Source organism: Phoca vitulina, unplaced genomic scaffold (assembly GCF_004348235.1).
Source record: "Phoca vitulina isolate PV1807 unplaced genomic scaffold, GSC_HSeal_1.0 scaffold11, whole genome shotgun sequence".
Lineage (NCBI taxonomy): Eukaryota > Metazoa > Chordata > Mammalia > Carnivora > Phocidae > Phoca > Phoca vitulina.
The window spans coordinates 40997528-41014493 of record NW_022589714.1 but is presented as its reverse complement, the minus strand read 5'-3'; the positions used below and the strand labels follow the sequence as shown (position 1 = coordinate 41014493).

The 16966-nt window shown below is 39.3% G+C and overlaps 1 protein-coding gene across 4 annotated transcripts in view; it reads right to left on the bottom strand.

The window, feature by feature from the left end:
- The window catches only part of USP49 (ubiquitin specific peptidase 49), an 83456-nt gene that overhangs the window by 37030 nt on the left and 29460 nt on the right, over window positions 1-16966 (bottom strand). For 2 of the 4 annotated variants that reach the window (XM_032409837.1, XM_032409834.1), the window contains exon 2: window positions 12312-12385. The exons of 1 other annotated variant lie outside the window; for it this stretch is intronic. The gene's annotated coding sequence lies outside the window, so the exon portion shown is untranslated. Of the gene's footprint in view, window positions 1-12311; window positions 12386-14300; window positions 14378-16966 lie in introns of those variants that run through there. One more of the 4 variants, XM_032409836.1, reaches the window with a different exon arrangement.

The window sequence follows — 16966 nt, the reverse complement described above, 5'->3', positions numbered from 1 at the left end:
GGGTAGTTTCTACCACTCTGAGTGCTGGGAGTCTCCTTTTCCACTTGAGTCAGCACTAGAGGGTTTATCCTAGAGCTCTCTCTGTCCTTGCCTGGTGCCCACTTCCAGGTTTGGGCTGCACGGAGTCCCAGCAGGGGACACTAGAAATAAAAAAGGAAACTCCCAGCTGGATGGTGGTACTTCAGATCCTGCTCTTCTCTAATCTACCTGCTACTGCTGACTTCTCAGAGTCCTCAAATTGCTATTCCATGTGTTCTACCCAGTTTTTAGCTGCATTCGGTGGGAGAGACTGGGTGGCATGTGCTTACCCTGTTCCATCCAGAAATGGAACTCCCCAGGGGCAAATATTTTTTAATATAGCAGTCATATATTCTTATAAAATAACAAAAAATCCATAACTCCACGAATATTTTTTAAGATGAGGTTCAAGTAGGCTTTTAAGTTAGAAAAAAAAGTAATTTGGCTTACAGAAAAATATTAAGTAACTCTACAAATTCTACCCGTGTGTGACAAAAATCATGACAGTGGTATATAAACAACATAAGTTTGAGAAATGCTGTTCTATAGAAATCACTGTATTTTTTTAAAAAAGATTTTATTTATCTGAGAGACAGTGAGCACGAATGGGGGGGGAGGGGCAGAGGGAGAGGGAGAAGCAGACTCCCCGCTGAGCGGGGAGCCAGACAAGGGGCCCCATGCCAGGACCCTGGGATCATGACCTGAGCTGAAGGCAGACACTTAACCAACTGAGCCACCCAGGCACCCCAGAAGCCACTGTATTTTTAAAGCTACTTCTACATAGTTCTATTTGTATAACAGTATTACTAATTTTAATTATGAATTAATATAAAATAAACTACATATGAATCTGCTTGTACTATTTGCTTTCTGTTAACTGACCCTATAGTTGTTTCCTTCCAGCTATTACAGTCTACAGAATACTGGGAAAGAACAAGGAAGGTCATACAGGGACCTATAAACACAGCCTTCCTCAGGAAGACGGGTCTGAAGGACTAGGAAAGAAGGACAGAAGTAGATGGGAGTGTTCCACAGATTAGGCAGCACATGAGAATTTCATGGATTTAGAAGATAGCCTCTTTTAGAAGTTTGCTGCACTTAGCCTAAAGCTTAAGGAACCCTTCCCTGGACTCCCCATACCTTCTTCACACTCAATATTATGGCATGCCTAACTGTGATCCCTGATTTCCTTTGTCCACCTTATTAGATTTTCAAGTCCTTGAGACCTGGCACAATGACCATGTCATTGTCCTCTTTGTCATCCAGGCATCGCATGGAGACTTATGCAGACCATTAGTAAATGAGGATTTAATGGATGGATGCATCTCCTAAAACCATGATGCTTAGTACAGACACAAAATCATAATGACTTCTCTCTCAGTAGAAGCAGCTGCAATACTACTGAATTAGGTTAATGTCAACTAGGAATTTAGCAGACATCTTAAAGACTGCAAAGAAGAACAAAATGCAAATGGGATATGCGTGTGTCTGTGTATGTAGGATGTGCTAATGTGTCGGGGGCAGTCTGCAGTATCCTAAGGGCTCCATCCATATCTGGCCTAGCCCTGCTGCCCCATTACTCAGGCGTTCTCCTGGCTGCTGAGCAGTCAAGTCCTGTCCCTAATTGGAGAACTACCAAAACCAAAGGAAAATCCATTCTATGGTGAGAGACTTTTTCTCTTCATAATGGGTGTAATCAAGATTACCTCTTCCCCAATGTTGTAATAAAAAAAGAGATTTGCATGATAATAGGATCTAAGCTTATCTGCTCCAGCTGCTTTATCCTCTTGAATGAAGTCAAAATATTCATGTTACAAGATCACTGTGTTCCTTATCTCCTTCCTCCTTTCCACCACCCATATCCAGTCGATCCCCAAATCTTACTGATTCTTCCATTTGAATCTTGACTGTATTTCTATCCATCACAATTTCACAACGGCCAATAAAGCTATCTCTCTGGCCCAGCTCCCTTTATTCTCCCACTCACGTACTCCTCTTCAGCCACCGGCCTCTTCACTGTTCCTCTGAACAACAGGTAACCTCTGATCCCAAGACCCTTGCAATTCTGTTTCTGCTGCTTCAAATGCTCTTCTCTCAGATATCCGCATGGCTTGCTTCCTCACTTCATTCAGATATGTGCTCACATGTTACCTTCTCAGTGAAGCCATCACTGATCACTCTACACAAAAAATCGTTCCCCACACAACACTCCCTTACCCTCATCCCTCTTCCTGATTTATCATTCTCCCAGGCAATTACAACTAGGTAAGCACGGTATATATTTATTTATTGTCTTTCTCCCCACTGGAGTGTAAGCTCCATGAGGGCAGGGAGTTCTGTCTATTTTGGTCACTGCTGACTCCCAAGCGCCTGGAACAGCACCTACCAAGAAACAGGTGCTCAGTATTTTCTGAAAGAACAAACAAGACTACTTCCATCTCCAGTGCCTCTAACCGAATTCAAACCACTGTTGGTTCTAGCCCACAGTACTGTCACTGCTTTTTTAATAGGTCTTCCTGCCTTCAGCCTGAAACGCACATATGTCATCCTTGCTGCCTTGGGGATAAAGCCCAAACTCACTATGGCTCAAGTCTCTCATGATCTGGTCCTGCACCTCTCTAGCCCATCCCACTTTCCTTACACCACAGCTATGCTCCCATTATTCTAAATTATTTTTAGTGCCCCCATGGAACAGCTTACTCTCATTTCTAGGCCTTTCCACAAGCTGCTCCCTCTCCTAGAACGTTTTCATCATTCTCCTGGCTACTTACCCCTTCCTTGGTCTGGCTCTTACTTATCCTTCCTCCAGGAAACTTTCCACTACTCTTCAAGACTGACATAGGGGGAAACTTCTGCGTGCTTCGGAGCACACACACGTGCCTTCCCTTACTCAGCATCTACCATGTTGCATCACAACTGCCTGTTTGATGGACTATATCACAATTACAATCAACATGAGGTGGACATGGTGCCACGAACATAGCAGGTACTTAATAAAGTTTGTTGAATGAAAAACTGAGTAAGTGAACAACTTTCTAATCTAGTGTTCTCTTTGGCAAATTATTAGTAGTCAGGTCTTTGATTCCTTTTACATACATTCAGAAGGGATCAAAATATCCAGAAGAAAACTGAAAAATTAAAAGTAACTTTTTAAAAAAGATTTTTTTTATTTATTCATTTGAGAGAGAGAGCAACTGAGAGCACAAGCAGTGGGGAGGGTCAGAGGGAGAGAGTGAAGCAGACTCTGTGCTGAGCAGGGAGCCAGACGCAGGACTCAATCCCAGGACCCTGGATCATGACCTGAGCTGAAAGCAGACACTCAATCAACTGAGCCACCCAGGCACCCCAAAAGTAACTTTCTAATTGGGGTTTGAAAAACATGATGATCCATCTGATCAAATAGAAGACTTTATACCATGATAAAAGAGTTCAAAGATAAACTAGCAGATCAATGGAAATAACTGCAGACAATATAAAAAGTTAGAAAGTATTTAAAATAATCTGTATCCAAATGTTGTATACCCTAGAATACTTAATATATTGGCCAAAGCCACTAGCTAATAGTTCCATTTATGGAAGACTCTTATGAATTAGTGGGCCTAGGCAATGATCATCAGTGGCTACTGACATCACACACACAAAAGATAACCAGACATAGGTGCCTGGGAGGCTCAGTCAGTTGAGCATCCGTCTCTTGGTTTCAGCTCAGGTCATGATCTCAGGGTCATGATATTGAACCCCTGTACTGGGCTCCACGCTCAGTGGGGAGTCTGCTTGAGATTCTCTCCCTCGCCATCTACCCCTCCCTCAGCTCGCACTCTCTTTCTCTCTCAAATAAATAAATCTTAAAAAAAAATAAAAAGATAACCAGACATTATGTACCTCATAATGGAAATATACACCAACACTCACTAAGAATTTCGTCCTCAGAAATAGAACCCGAATCTAACTTGTCTCTGGATTTTACTACTAATTTACAGACAACATAGTAAACAATCTAATAATGGGTAACTGACACGGGGATACAGTCACCAATATTCAGGCTGAAGGAAATTCTACAGGACAAATGATTCAAATAGGACAAAGAGGTTTCAAAGAAAAAGAGTGGAGGGAGGCAAAAGAGAGAGATACCATCAGCTAATTACAATGTTTGAACTTTATTTGGATCCTGATTCAAAAATTCAAATATTTTAAAAAATGAAATAATTGGGGAGATTTGCACATTGACATATTTGGTGATATTAAGGAATTACTGTCAATATTTACATGCGTGATAATTATCGTTATGTTTATAAAAAATAATTCTATCTTTTAGAGGCACATAATAAACTATTTATAGATGAGATAATATAATGTCTAGGATTTGTTTCAAAAGAATCCAAGAGTAGGGTAAGGAGGAGGGAAGGGGTATAGATAAAGTTTGAAATTTTCTATAATAATTTTTTTAAATTATGAAAAGCAAGGTTCATTATGAGTTTTGTTGTTGTTTGTTTTTAAATAGGCTCTATGCCCAGCACAGAGCCCAACACACGATCCTAAGATCAAGACCTAAGCTGAGATCAAGAGTCGGGACACCCAACCGACTGAGCCACCCAGGCACCCCAGGGTTCATTATAAGTTTAGCAAAGAAGGGGCACCAGGCTGGCTGAGTCGGTAGAGCATGTGACTCTTGATCTTGGGGTGGTGAGTTTGAGCCCCACACTGGGGGTAGTTTACTTAAAAAAAAAAAAGTTTAGCAAAGGACAACTGGAGTCCTGTTTTTTCATATTAATTTTATATGCTTAAAAAATAAAACTAATAGTGTACAATATGAAACTACAAGAGTAAAGCTCTCCCTCTGCTTTCTATCCCTGGTTGCCTCTCCAGAGGTAACTACTGTTAACTGAGCATCCTTCTGGAGCACATTTCAAGAAATATTTTATGCATTTAGAAACATAATTTTTAACATAAATCAAACTTTAACATACACCTTATTCTACATCTTTTTTTTTTTTTTAACTTAACATACTTTGGACATTTTCCCATACATCTGGCTTTATCTCACTCTTTTTAAAGAATATACCATATTCTATGAAATGGACTACTTAATCCATTTAACTCCTCTACGAGTGAAGAATTAATGCTATTTTCAAACAATGCACCATGGGTATTCTTTGGCATATATCATGACACACTTATGCAAGTGTGTCTATGAGATAATTTGCAGAAGATGAATTGCCGTGTCAAGGGATATATGCATTTAAATTTTGGATAGATATCACCAAGCTGCCCTCCAAGAAGGCTGCACTAATTTATACTCTCTCCCTCACCTCCCATCAATAGTATTTGAGAATGTGTGTTTGTACCACGGATTGACACATCTTTAAATAATTTTTATTTAAATAAAATATTAAAAAAATAATATTTTGGGGCGCCTGGGTGGCTCGGATGGTTGAGCGTCTGCCTTCAGCTCAGGTCATGATCCCAGGGTCCTGGGGTCGAGTCCCGCATCGGGCTCCCTGCTCAGTGTGGAGCCTGCTTCTCCCTCTCCCTCTGCCATTCCCTCTGCTTGTGCTCTTCTGTCTATCTCTCTGTCAAATAAATAAATAAAATTAAAAAAATAATAATATTTTGTTTGTGTGCCTTTAATTATGGTGACTATTGATCTTTTTTTCTCTTTATTTGATCTACCCATTCATGTCTTTTACACCAGGTTCCTGGTCTTTTAGAATTGACTTGTAAAAACACTTTGTGTGCTAATGAAATCAGAGTACTTGCTCCCAAAAAGGAAAAAAAAATGCCCTCAAATTAAGATTTAAAAATACTAAAGATTAGCTTAAAAATATGGGTATATACTATTACTGACCAAGAAATCATGTGACTGAATGAAGTCAACTTTCTGTAATAGTGTCTGATATGATTACAGGACATTCAGATAAATGCCAAAAAACAAAGAAAGGAATACAGAAGACATGTCAGATGTTCGTATTTCCAAAAAACCATGACATTCACATATGTTGTTCAAATTTACTAATTTCCTCTTGCACTTCCCACCTTACCTCAGTCCTAGATATGGCACTCCTATTCACCTGACTTGAAAACTTGACATTCCCTTTAACTCCTTATTCATGTCACAGTCAAGCTGGTTACCAAAGCCTACTAATTCGTATTCAGAAATGAGAGTACCAGACTCAGGGCTAAGTTCTTTGTTACAGTAGCTCATTTAAGAGAATGGATTCGCACCCCCCCACCCCATCACATGCTTCTTAAACCTACTTACCTTCCTCATGCTGCTTCCTACTGCTCTCTCCCCCCAAATCTAGGCCCTTAACACTGCAGGCCATTCATTACTGCTTTAAGTGCTAGTTGATGCCTTCTATCTTTTTAGGTCAACTATGTATCTTTAATATTATCACTATATTAAACAAAAACAGCATTTTCATCCTATTCTGTGTTCCCCTGCTTAAAAATCCACAATGGTTGAGGTGCCTGGTTGGCTCAGTCAATAGAGCATGCGACTCTTGATCTTAGGGTCATTGGGTTCAAGCCCCACATAGGGCGCAGAGCTTACATTAAACAAAAAAAACAAAAAACAAAAAGCCCCACAATGGTTATCTATCTAATATCCAATAGATAGTTGATATACAGAAAGCATATTTATTTTAAAAGCCTATCTCAAAACCAACATTACTTTTTACTGGGCCTGTGACTTTAAATTTGTCTCCATATTCATTAAAATGAGGCATGAGGGGCGCCTGGGTGGCTCAGTCTTTAAGCGTCTGCCTTCGGCTCAGGTCATGATCCCAGGGTCCTGGGATCGAGCCCCACATCGGGCTCTCTGCTCAGCGGGAAGCCTGCTTCTCCCTCTCCCACTTCCCCTGCTTGTGTTCCCTCTCTCGCTGTGTCTCTCTCTGTCAAATAAATAAAATAAAATCTTAAAAATAAATAAATAAAATAAAATAAAATGAGGTATGATATCTATATGCGTTAGAGTGGATGTGATGATTGAATGAAATGCTTTATGTGATAGTGCCTAGCATATAGAAGGTGCTAAAAAAATAACAGGTGAGAGTAGCACTAATGTGAATGAATATTCTACCCTCAATAGAATTTGAAGGGATTTTTGAATTAGAGAAAAGACAAGTGTCTAACAATTCCTGGTATGTTGCATGCACTTGATAATACATGTTAAATCCTGGGCTTCCAGTAAAACATGGCAGAATGAATACACATTTATCTCCTTTCCTCTCAAAATCCCAATAAAATCACAGCAAAGGGTAATAAGAGCATAAATACATAAGGACAGAAAGAGTGAGAGATGATAGAATAGTACATGAGAGGTATCAAAATTTTGGACTCTGGTAAGCAAACAGAAGAATGGGAAGTGTAAGAGACAAAAGCATGCTAAAATTTAAATGTTACTCACACCAGGGTGAAATAAGCAATCAAGCTGGTTAGAACTTCAGAACCTGGAAAGGCCCAGAAATTAGAGGCTCCATATACCTCTGAAGGTAGAGGTAAGGTGTGGGATTTCAGGGATTAAAAAAAAAAAAAAGAGGTTGGTTGGACACCTTTGAAAGGATCCCTCAGTTTACCCCATCTCCGCCCTGAGCAGCAGACTATGGCTTACCCACTGGCAGAAGAGAGGGATTTTATTTGAATCCTAGACATTCTGATCTTTGGAACACCAGGCACAGCTGGAAATTGGGCGCCTGGCAGGTAGCAATGTGAAGAGACAACAGCCATTTGCTGCACTCTGATTAAAAAGCTCCTTTAACACCTTCAATAAAGGGAAGGTCACAATGCCACCCAATTTAAAAAAAAAAAAAAAGCTTCTATTAAAGTGTATCTTAAAAATTAAAATTATCTTTAGAGACAATTTTTAGCCATTCACATTTTGAATGTCAGTTTCTCTTTCCATTAATATTCTAATGATATTCCCACTCATCTGCATTTGGAAATGACTGAAGTTAGTGATATGATAGACGTCCAGCCGGTGAGCAGGAGTCTGATGGCCGCATTAGTTAACCTTCAAGTCATTATTAAGTGACTCAATCTAATGAGCCAAGTAATCTCTTTCTGTATAAAAGTCTATTAAACAAATTACAGGGTCTTGGGAGCAACTTACCAGACAAGGAAAATCTCACGCATGTATGAACATTTTTCTTCAAATAACGAAAAACAATTAGAATAAATTTAACATCTGTTAGTAATTATTTTAAGTTAAATTTCTTGACAAAGTGACACTAACTTGAAAACAAAACAAGATTAAAATAGCCACAATAAGGGTGACTAGATAGGCTACCTTTATTGTTTTATGTACGATTTGAAAAATCCGAAACCATTTGGTACTTTTTTTTTTTAAATAATAATAAATAATAATAATAAAAAAAAAATAATCACAAACTGTCAAGCAGTTTCCACTCTATCCTCAGCAGCCAGTCACTGGAAATACCCGTCAGTGCTCAAGACACAGAGGCTTGAGCACCACAGAGGCCATCGCCAACTCTGAGAGTCCCCTGAGAGGGAGCTGTGACTACAGCAAAGGACTCCAAAGCTGGAATGGAAACTCCATGAGGACAGCGGCGTTTTTGTTTTTATTTTGTTCACTGACTTATTTCCAGCTCCTAGAACATGGCTAGAACATAGCAGATGCTCAATTAATACAGTCAAATAAAAGGCTATCCTGTAAGGTTCCTTTGGTCCTCTCAAAGTTGGGAGCAACCAATACAAAGAACACTACAAATATGGCACATATCAGTGGGGTCACTGGCAAGCTTGGATGGTGCTCCTACTTAAAGTCAAGCCCTCCTTTCTCTAGATTTCCACAGCTCCTTATAATCTGGAATAGACCCTCTAGCACAATTATGAAAAAGGAGCCAAAGTTTCACTTCTCTAGATCAGGAGACATAGCCTCAGTCTCTCAGGATGTCCCCAGAATGTACAGGGAGGTGTTTGTGGTGGGCACTGCCTGTGACCACTCCCAATCCACTCAATCACGAGACAGGAGCAGCGGAACTTTCTGGCCTAGACTGGGGTCACTGTTACATTTTAACATAGAAACAAACCTTAGTGCTTCTCAGCAAATCTAGAGAAGAGTGGCCTTACGTTTCTGCAAATCTTTTCAGTGTCTGGATTAAAGAAGACAGCTAGATTCTCCTGTTTCTGTATTCACTTGGTTACACATCATGTAGCCTTTGGAAAACTCCACTACATACCCATAAGCAAGTAATGTTTTAGTATTGTTATGAACATAGTTGTGACTCCTGAAAGAATCTCAGGAGTCCCTGAGCCACTCTTTAAGACACTGTTGTAAAAGAGATGCATGCTAAAAGCCATAATTTTGATCAACACTTAGAAGGGATTCTCAAACAGGAAATGGGAGTTTAAAAAGATGGAGAGGAGAGAGGAAAACATTGCTGACCACATGTGGCCATACTTTAAAGAAAGCCAAAACATTTTATCAGTGTTGTTGTTATTTTAAATGTTGCTTACCCTTTGTACTTTACCATATTTCAACAGGGAATGAATTGCTATGTGAAGGGAAAAAAAGCCAATGCTTCTCTCTGACAAGACATAGCCCAGAACAAAAACCATGTACTATAACTCCTTCCAGTTCCTAGACAAGTGTCGATTGTTAATGTACATTGACTTTTTAGACCATTACTTCTAAGGGACATTCTCATTATAAGACCCATAAGTCACCTTTCTCCTGCCTTTCCTTTCCTTGCATAACTTTCTGCTGTCATTCAAATATTATTTAACAGGACAAAATAACAATTTCCAATCACTAATCAGTTCTGAACTGCTGCACAGTTCAGTCTTTCTGAGAGCCCGTTTCTACAAATAGCAGCTAAATGGCAATCTACAAATCAACTCATTCTAGTCCCTTTTAAACACATAATATTGGTCCTTAGATAGGTGCAAGTGATTTTCTATCTACTGCAAATGATTCGTAAAGAAGCAAAACGGCTGTATTCACTTAAGGATGATCCAAGACAAATAATTATTTATGGAAAATCATCTAACATCATCATTTTTCCCATACTTAAGAAGATACATGATTTCCAATTTTCCTTCCCACAGGCAAGCAAAATCAGATTAGTTATGGTGACTTTTTCAGGAAATATTTGACTTTATTGTCTTATTTAAATTTACACCCGCCTTAACAAACCTTATACGAGTTTACTAACTAGGCCAGCAGTTACAGGCCCTGGAACAGGGGATCTAGGTTTGAATCCTAAAGCTGCCACTTGCAATGTGACTTTGGGCAAGTTACTTAATCTGTGCCTCAGCTTCCTCAGGTTTTAAAATGAAGATAACAGTATCTGCCTCATAAGTAGATGATGGGATTAAATGAGATAATGAATAATTGGGTAAAGCACTTAAAACAATGCCTGACACATAAGAAGTATTCAGTAAATGTTAAATTCTGTTTTTATATATTAGTCTTCTAAAATAGTCACAGCAGAGAGAATAGTCCATAAAAATCTAATAAAGCCCCAGGACAATAAGGAGGAAAATATTAAGAAGAGATGACTGTCTTAGTGGCCTCCCTTCCTAATAGGTAATTGTCTGCACTATGTAAGAAAGTGCTGACAAGCCATGAAAAAGATATCAAAGACATTTTCATAATTATTACAATTCTGTGAAATAAGGAAAAAAACTCAAAAAGACTGGTCTTTCAAAACAGACTCAAGGAATCTTAACAGAAATTTGACATATCTATCTAGAAACAAGAGAATCATGCAACCAGCATTAACACTGTTCTATACTTCTATGGGCAAGATAAAACTATCACAGCCAGAAGATAGTTTTTATTTTTATTTTTATTTTTTTTAAAGATTTTATTTATTTATTTGACAGAGAGAGACCCAGCGAGAGAAGGAACACAATCAGGGGGAGGGGGAGAGGGAGAAGCAGGCTCCCCGTGGAGCAGGGAGCCCGATGTGGGGCTCGATCCCAGGACCCTGGGATCATGACCTGAGCCGAAGGCAGACGCTTAACCGACTGAGCCACCCAGGCGCCCCCAGAAGATAGTTTTTATTCATGCATCATTATATACACCACTATATACGCAGGAAGAGCTGAATGTGTATAACTCTGTTCTCACACGTAGCCTAGCAGCATACTCTGAGAGAATCGAAGCTTGAAGCCAAAAGGAAAACTTTCATGAAAATTTAAAAAATCCTTGCCACCAGGGTTAACCTCATCCAAGATAGCTTAACTCCTGCAGTATATCAGAAAAAGATTCATCTGTGGAGGGCTGGCACATAAAAGTGCTAACTAGAATACATATGAGAATTATAGCTAACATTTATTTAACACTTACTATGTTTCAGGCATTATTCCAAGTTTTTTAGATGTATTATCCAATTAATCCTCAACATCACGATGAGACAGGAATTTTACTGTCCCCACTTATACCCAAGGAATTAAGTTCATTAAGAAATTAAGCTGCCCAAATGTCAAGTTAATGATGCCTAGTCAAAAACAGTCTGGCTTCTAAACCCAAGTTTTTAATCATTAGGCAAAGAAGAAGGTTGCACAAATACATATCATATACTTATATACCCTGGGAGGGGGCTAAATTTTAGGGAGAGGGTTTTGGTTATCTATTGACAATAAGAATGTATGGACTTGGGGCGCCTGGGTGGCTCAGTCGGTTAAGCGTCTGCCTTCGGCTCAGGTCATTGATCCCAGGGTCCTGGGATCGAGCCCTGCATCGGGCTCCCTGCTCCTCGGGGAGCCTGCTTCTCCCTCTCCCTCTGCTGCTCCCCCTGCTTGTGCTTGCTCTCTGTCAAATAAATAAATAAAATCTTAAAAAAAAAAAAAAGAATCTATGGACTTATAGTATTAAAACATTTCCTATCTCATAACTTTAGGCAGTTTCATCAGGCTTTCTGTGGCATTCCATTGACACGATCTGCACTTGCTTAAATGAACAGGACCGCCACAGTAAGCCTAACATCACAGCAATGGGCAGGATTTGGAAAATGACAATCCAACCACCAATAAGCTTCAAGCCCTACCCTAAACCTGTTTTTTAGAATGGTTGCTGATCTCCAGATCCTACTTTTATCTTCAAATAGAGCTGTGTCCCCTCTTAGCTTAAGTTAACTCATACTACTGAGAAATTCACAACGGTAAGAAGGAAGGAGGTGGAGAAGTTCAGAATGGGGATAATACCAAAATGGTGACTGATCACTCACCCTAATGGTATACCAATCTTGGCCATGGATTACAGATTGGCCATACATAACACTATTATGAATAATTTTCATTAATCTTTTTATTATAGTTTTATTTCTTACCCATTAAACAAGTTTTTTCTGTCTTCTTCCATATCATTTCATAGCCATTGATTAGGTTTCCTCTTCTCTATTACCTATGGGGGAAACAATTCATAAGGTTGGGCTAATATACAGCAAAAGAAAAGCAATTTCATGAATTTTATTTAAAAATTCAAAAAAAGGATCAGTACCTAGGATATGTAGCTACATGGAGTTTAGGCTTAAAAGCCCTATGAAATAGCTATAGACCTCAGGAGTAATGACTTAAATAATTACAATAGTGATCTTGAAAATTGGGAAATTATAATTTGGCTTAATTCTGAAAACTTATTACTAAGACTCCGTGTGTCCAAATATTTGCCATCTAGGTTCCACTTACATCATTTAGACTACTGCAATATACTTTTGAAATGGGGGGCAGGTGGAATTACAGATACCTAAAACAAATCGCTACAGTAGGAACAAACTCAAAATGTTGATGACATCCTTTAAACTGTCATTAAAAATAAAGTCCCTAACAAGCAAATTTCAAGCTTACCTCCTAGTGAAACTTCTTGAATTCTCACGTGTTCTGGTGTCATGCAAGGCGAGAGTACAGGATGCAGAATAGCAAAGACCAGTTATCATCATGGTGTCCACTTACTAGTACAAGACCTTATGCAAGTTTCCTAATTTGTCTGAGCCTGTTTTCGAATATACTTCAGGGCACTGGTGTAAGGACTAAATTAGAATGTAGGTAAATGCTAGGTCACTGCCTGGCACATAGCTGATGATCAACAAAGGTTTAGCTCCCTTCTTTTTATCTTTCTACCTTTAGTTTTGAGGAATTTTCAGGGCTTGAGAGGGGAAAGTCCATTCTTAACCTTCCTCACCTCATTCTGTCAAATAATAACAATAACAATGATGAGGATAGCTGCTGATGGCATTGATACGGTTTTAAATGTGTGCCAGACACTCATCTAAGCACTCTCGCACATATTAACTCTTTCACTTCTCACAATGATGAGTTAGGCATTATCTTTATTCCCATTTCACAGACATTGAAACTGAGGCACAAATAAGTTTCACAGTTACTAAATGGCAGAGCTAGGATTCAAAATCAGGTTTCTGCTCTGAAGAAATACTAGCACCAAGGACTAACATCAAAGTGACAGCAGTGATACCCTTCCTTGAAGAGCTCTCTAATATTAATGTAGTCAGATAGAGAATGTTCAGATGGCTTACCAAGTAAAAGAAACTCATATTTTAGATAATTAAGGTTATCTAAAAATACATATATAAAACAAATGTAGCTGAATATTAAATATAACTAGGATTCAATATATAAACTATAAATTATGCATTTAAAATACAGTATATGTGTTACATATCTCAAAATATTTTAAGTATTTTATAATATTTTTTAAAGTTTAAAAAGTTGATCATGAGAACATTAACATATTTAAATTAGAAAAAAATCTAACCAAGATCATACTTTTTTTGGCAAGGTCAGTTATGTGGTACATTGTGAAATACAAACATTTATTATCCTATGTTACACCTTGTCTCTGTCTTCCCCAGTAAACTCCTGGAGGACAACAGTACCCAGGAGGGTACTGGAGGACAAGGCATCCCAGTTGAATTGTGAACAACAGTGATTTCTAAAACTATGCCTAGTCTTTACTAGGTGCCCAATAAATATTGATGAAAGAACAAATAGGCTGGATACTAAACAAAGAAAATGTTCAGATCTGTCATTTCTATTCATACTCTAAGGCACCAACACTCTAGCCTTACTTCCTACCACCCATTCACTCTATAATTTTACTACCAGCAAGGCCTTGCTGGATTTAAATGTTTTCCTTGACCCAGTCACAAATTTGGCCTATTCCAATCTATAAACTCACGTAGCAAAATGTCTTCTGACAAAACATCTCAAGTATACAATTAATCAGAAGATTCACACATGAATGCATGCACGTAACATATTGTTATGGCACTTTGTGGTTTTCGAAGTGCTTCTACACCTACCTCTCAGATGCCTCAAGACAGCCCTGAGAGCAGACAAGGCAGGTGTGATAAGCCAGGAAGCTACATCTAATGTTGTTTGTTTTGAAGTGGAAACATATTTTCATTGTCACTGCTGAAGAACCAATGGCTCAGAAACCAATGCTTTTTCTGCAGTTGGGTAGAAAGTCTAAAAAATGACATATTTTTAAGTCAATGTCATAGTAATTTTTTAAATTATGAGTGATCATGATCAGTCATATCTTTTTTTTTAATATTTTATTTACTTGAGAGAGTGAGTGAGAGAGAGAGCACAAGCAGAGGAAGGGTAGAGGGAGAAGGAGAAGCAGACTCTCTGAGCAGGGAGCCCCAACACAGGGCTCGATCCCAGGACCCTGGGATCATGACCTGAGTTGAAGGCAGATGCTTAACCGACTGAGTCACCCAGGCACCCCACCTATTGACTTAATATATATTGTTGGTTGAATGAATTATTTTTTTAAATTTATTTGTCAGAGAGAGAGAGAGAGCACAAGCAGGGGGAGCAGCAGGCAGAGAAGGCAGAGGGAGAAGCAGGCTCCCCGCTGAGCAGGGAGCCCAATGCGGGACTCGATCCCAGGACCCTGGGATCATGACCCAAGCTGAAGGCAGTTGCTTAACCAACTGAGCCACCCAAGGCATCCCAGTTGAATGAATTATTGATAGAGGACCTCTTCTTTTAAATTGACCTTTATCTCAAATTTTACTTCTTGGGCAATATGCTTTCTAATATTTACAAAGTATTTTCAATTAAAAACTTCACATGGCAGGGGCCCCTGGGTGGCTCAGTCTTTGGTTAAGCATCGGAGTCTTGATTTTGGCTCAGGTTATGATCTCAAGGTCGTGAGATCGAGCCCTGCACTGGGCTCCAAGCTCAGTGCAGAGTCTGCTTAAGATTCTCTCCCTTTCCTTCTACCTCCACCCACCTTCCCCTGCTCATACACTCTGTCTCAAATAAATAATCTTTTTTTTTTTTTTAAAAGCTAGGGCGCTTGGGTGGCTCAGTTGGTTAAGTATCTGTCTTCGGCTCAGGTCATGATCGCAGCGTCCTGGGATCAAGCCCCACATCGGGCTCCCTGTTCAGTGGAGAGCCTGCTTCTCCCTCTCCCTCTGCTGCTCCCCCTGTTTGTGCTCTCTCTCTCTCTCAAATAAATAAAATCTTTTAAAAAATAAAAAATAAAAATAAATTTAAAAATTAAAAAAAAAGCAAACCCCCAAAACCCAGAAACTTCACATGGCATTTATCACTGTAAACTATAATTTTTTCAACTCTCCACATTACCTGTTTGTTTTAGAACAAAACACTTCACATTGTTTTAGCCTTCCCAAATAAAAACAAATTGGGACCAATACAATGATGTATAAGAGATCAGAGTCTCAGACTAAAAGATGGTCAAGCCCCACATTAGAAATTTTCTTCCCTAAATGCCTGTGTGGCGCAGTCAGTTAAGTATTGGACTCTTGGTTTTGGCTCAGGTCATGATTTCAGGGTCCTGGGATCGAGCCCCAAGTCTAGGGCTCCATGCTCAGCATGGAATCTGCTTGGGATTCTTTCCCTCTTCCTCTCCCTCCCCTGGCTCATGCTCACAAGCAGACGCTCTTTCTCTTAATCTCTCTCAAATAAATAAATGTAAATACAATTTTTAAAAAAGTTTTAGGGGCGCCTGGGTGGCTCAGTCGGTTAAGCGTCTGCCTTCGGCTCAGGTCATGATCTCAGGGTCCTGGGATCGAGTGTTGCATCAGACTCCCCACTCAGCAGGGAGTCTGCTTCTCCCTCTCCCGCTGCCTCTCCCCTCTGTTCATGCTCTCTCGCGGTGCACACGTGCATTCTCTCTTTCACTCTCAAATAGATAAATAAAATCTTAAAAAAAAAAAGTTTTAGAAATCCACCTGCTTTGATTGACTTCCGTATCTAGTAATAAGATACTAGATGGGTCTGTTTATTTATAAAGGGCATAAGAACACAGAAGAGTGCAAGAGCCTTAGATTTAGAATCATAAGACTTGGGTTTAAGCCTCAGGTTATCCACTTATTAGCAGTGTAACCTTGGGCAACTCACTAATGTTTTGGGACCTCTACCTTCTCACTTCTAAATGGATATAACATCAGCTCTACTCCCTTCTGCGGGTGCTGCATAGATCAAATAAGAAAATGTATGTGTAAGTGCATTGTAAACTGACAAGAGCTACACATGGGTTAGCTCTTCTTCCCTTGCTACCAAAAATAGCAAAGACTTTAGATCCTTGTTCTGGTGAGAAGAGACATTGATTATTTGAACATTCCAGGGGCTTGGGGAAGCATACTAGGATAAAAGAACCTGATCTTTCCTGTGGAGCTAAAGAATCCTAAAATGTGTTTGGTATCAGCATCTTTATTTTAGTTAAATAACATCCTGGTCTTAACTAACAGCTTATAGGGATTAAAGGGCATGAGATGTTAGCCACCCTGTGAATTTCTTCTCACCAAAAAATAAAATGACTTAAAAGCAAGAGCAGATATACTTGCATTCTCCCCAATCATCCCAGATCAGTATGTGCAAACAAAAGCAATACCAAATCCCATTTAATCTGGAGAGCAGCAGTGGCAGCCACAAAAATGGCCTTCCATCTAGCATGCACCAGAACTGCTATTCCATCACTGTGCTGAAATCT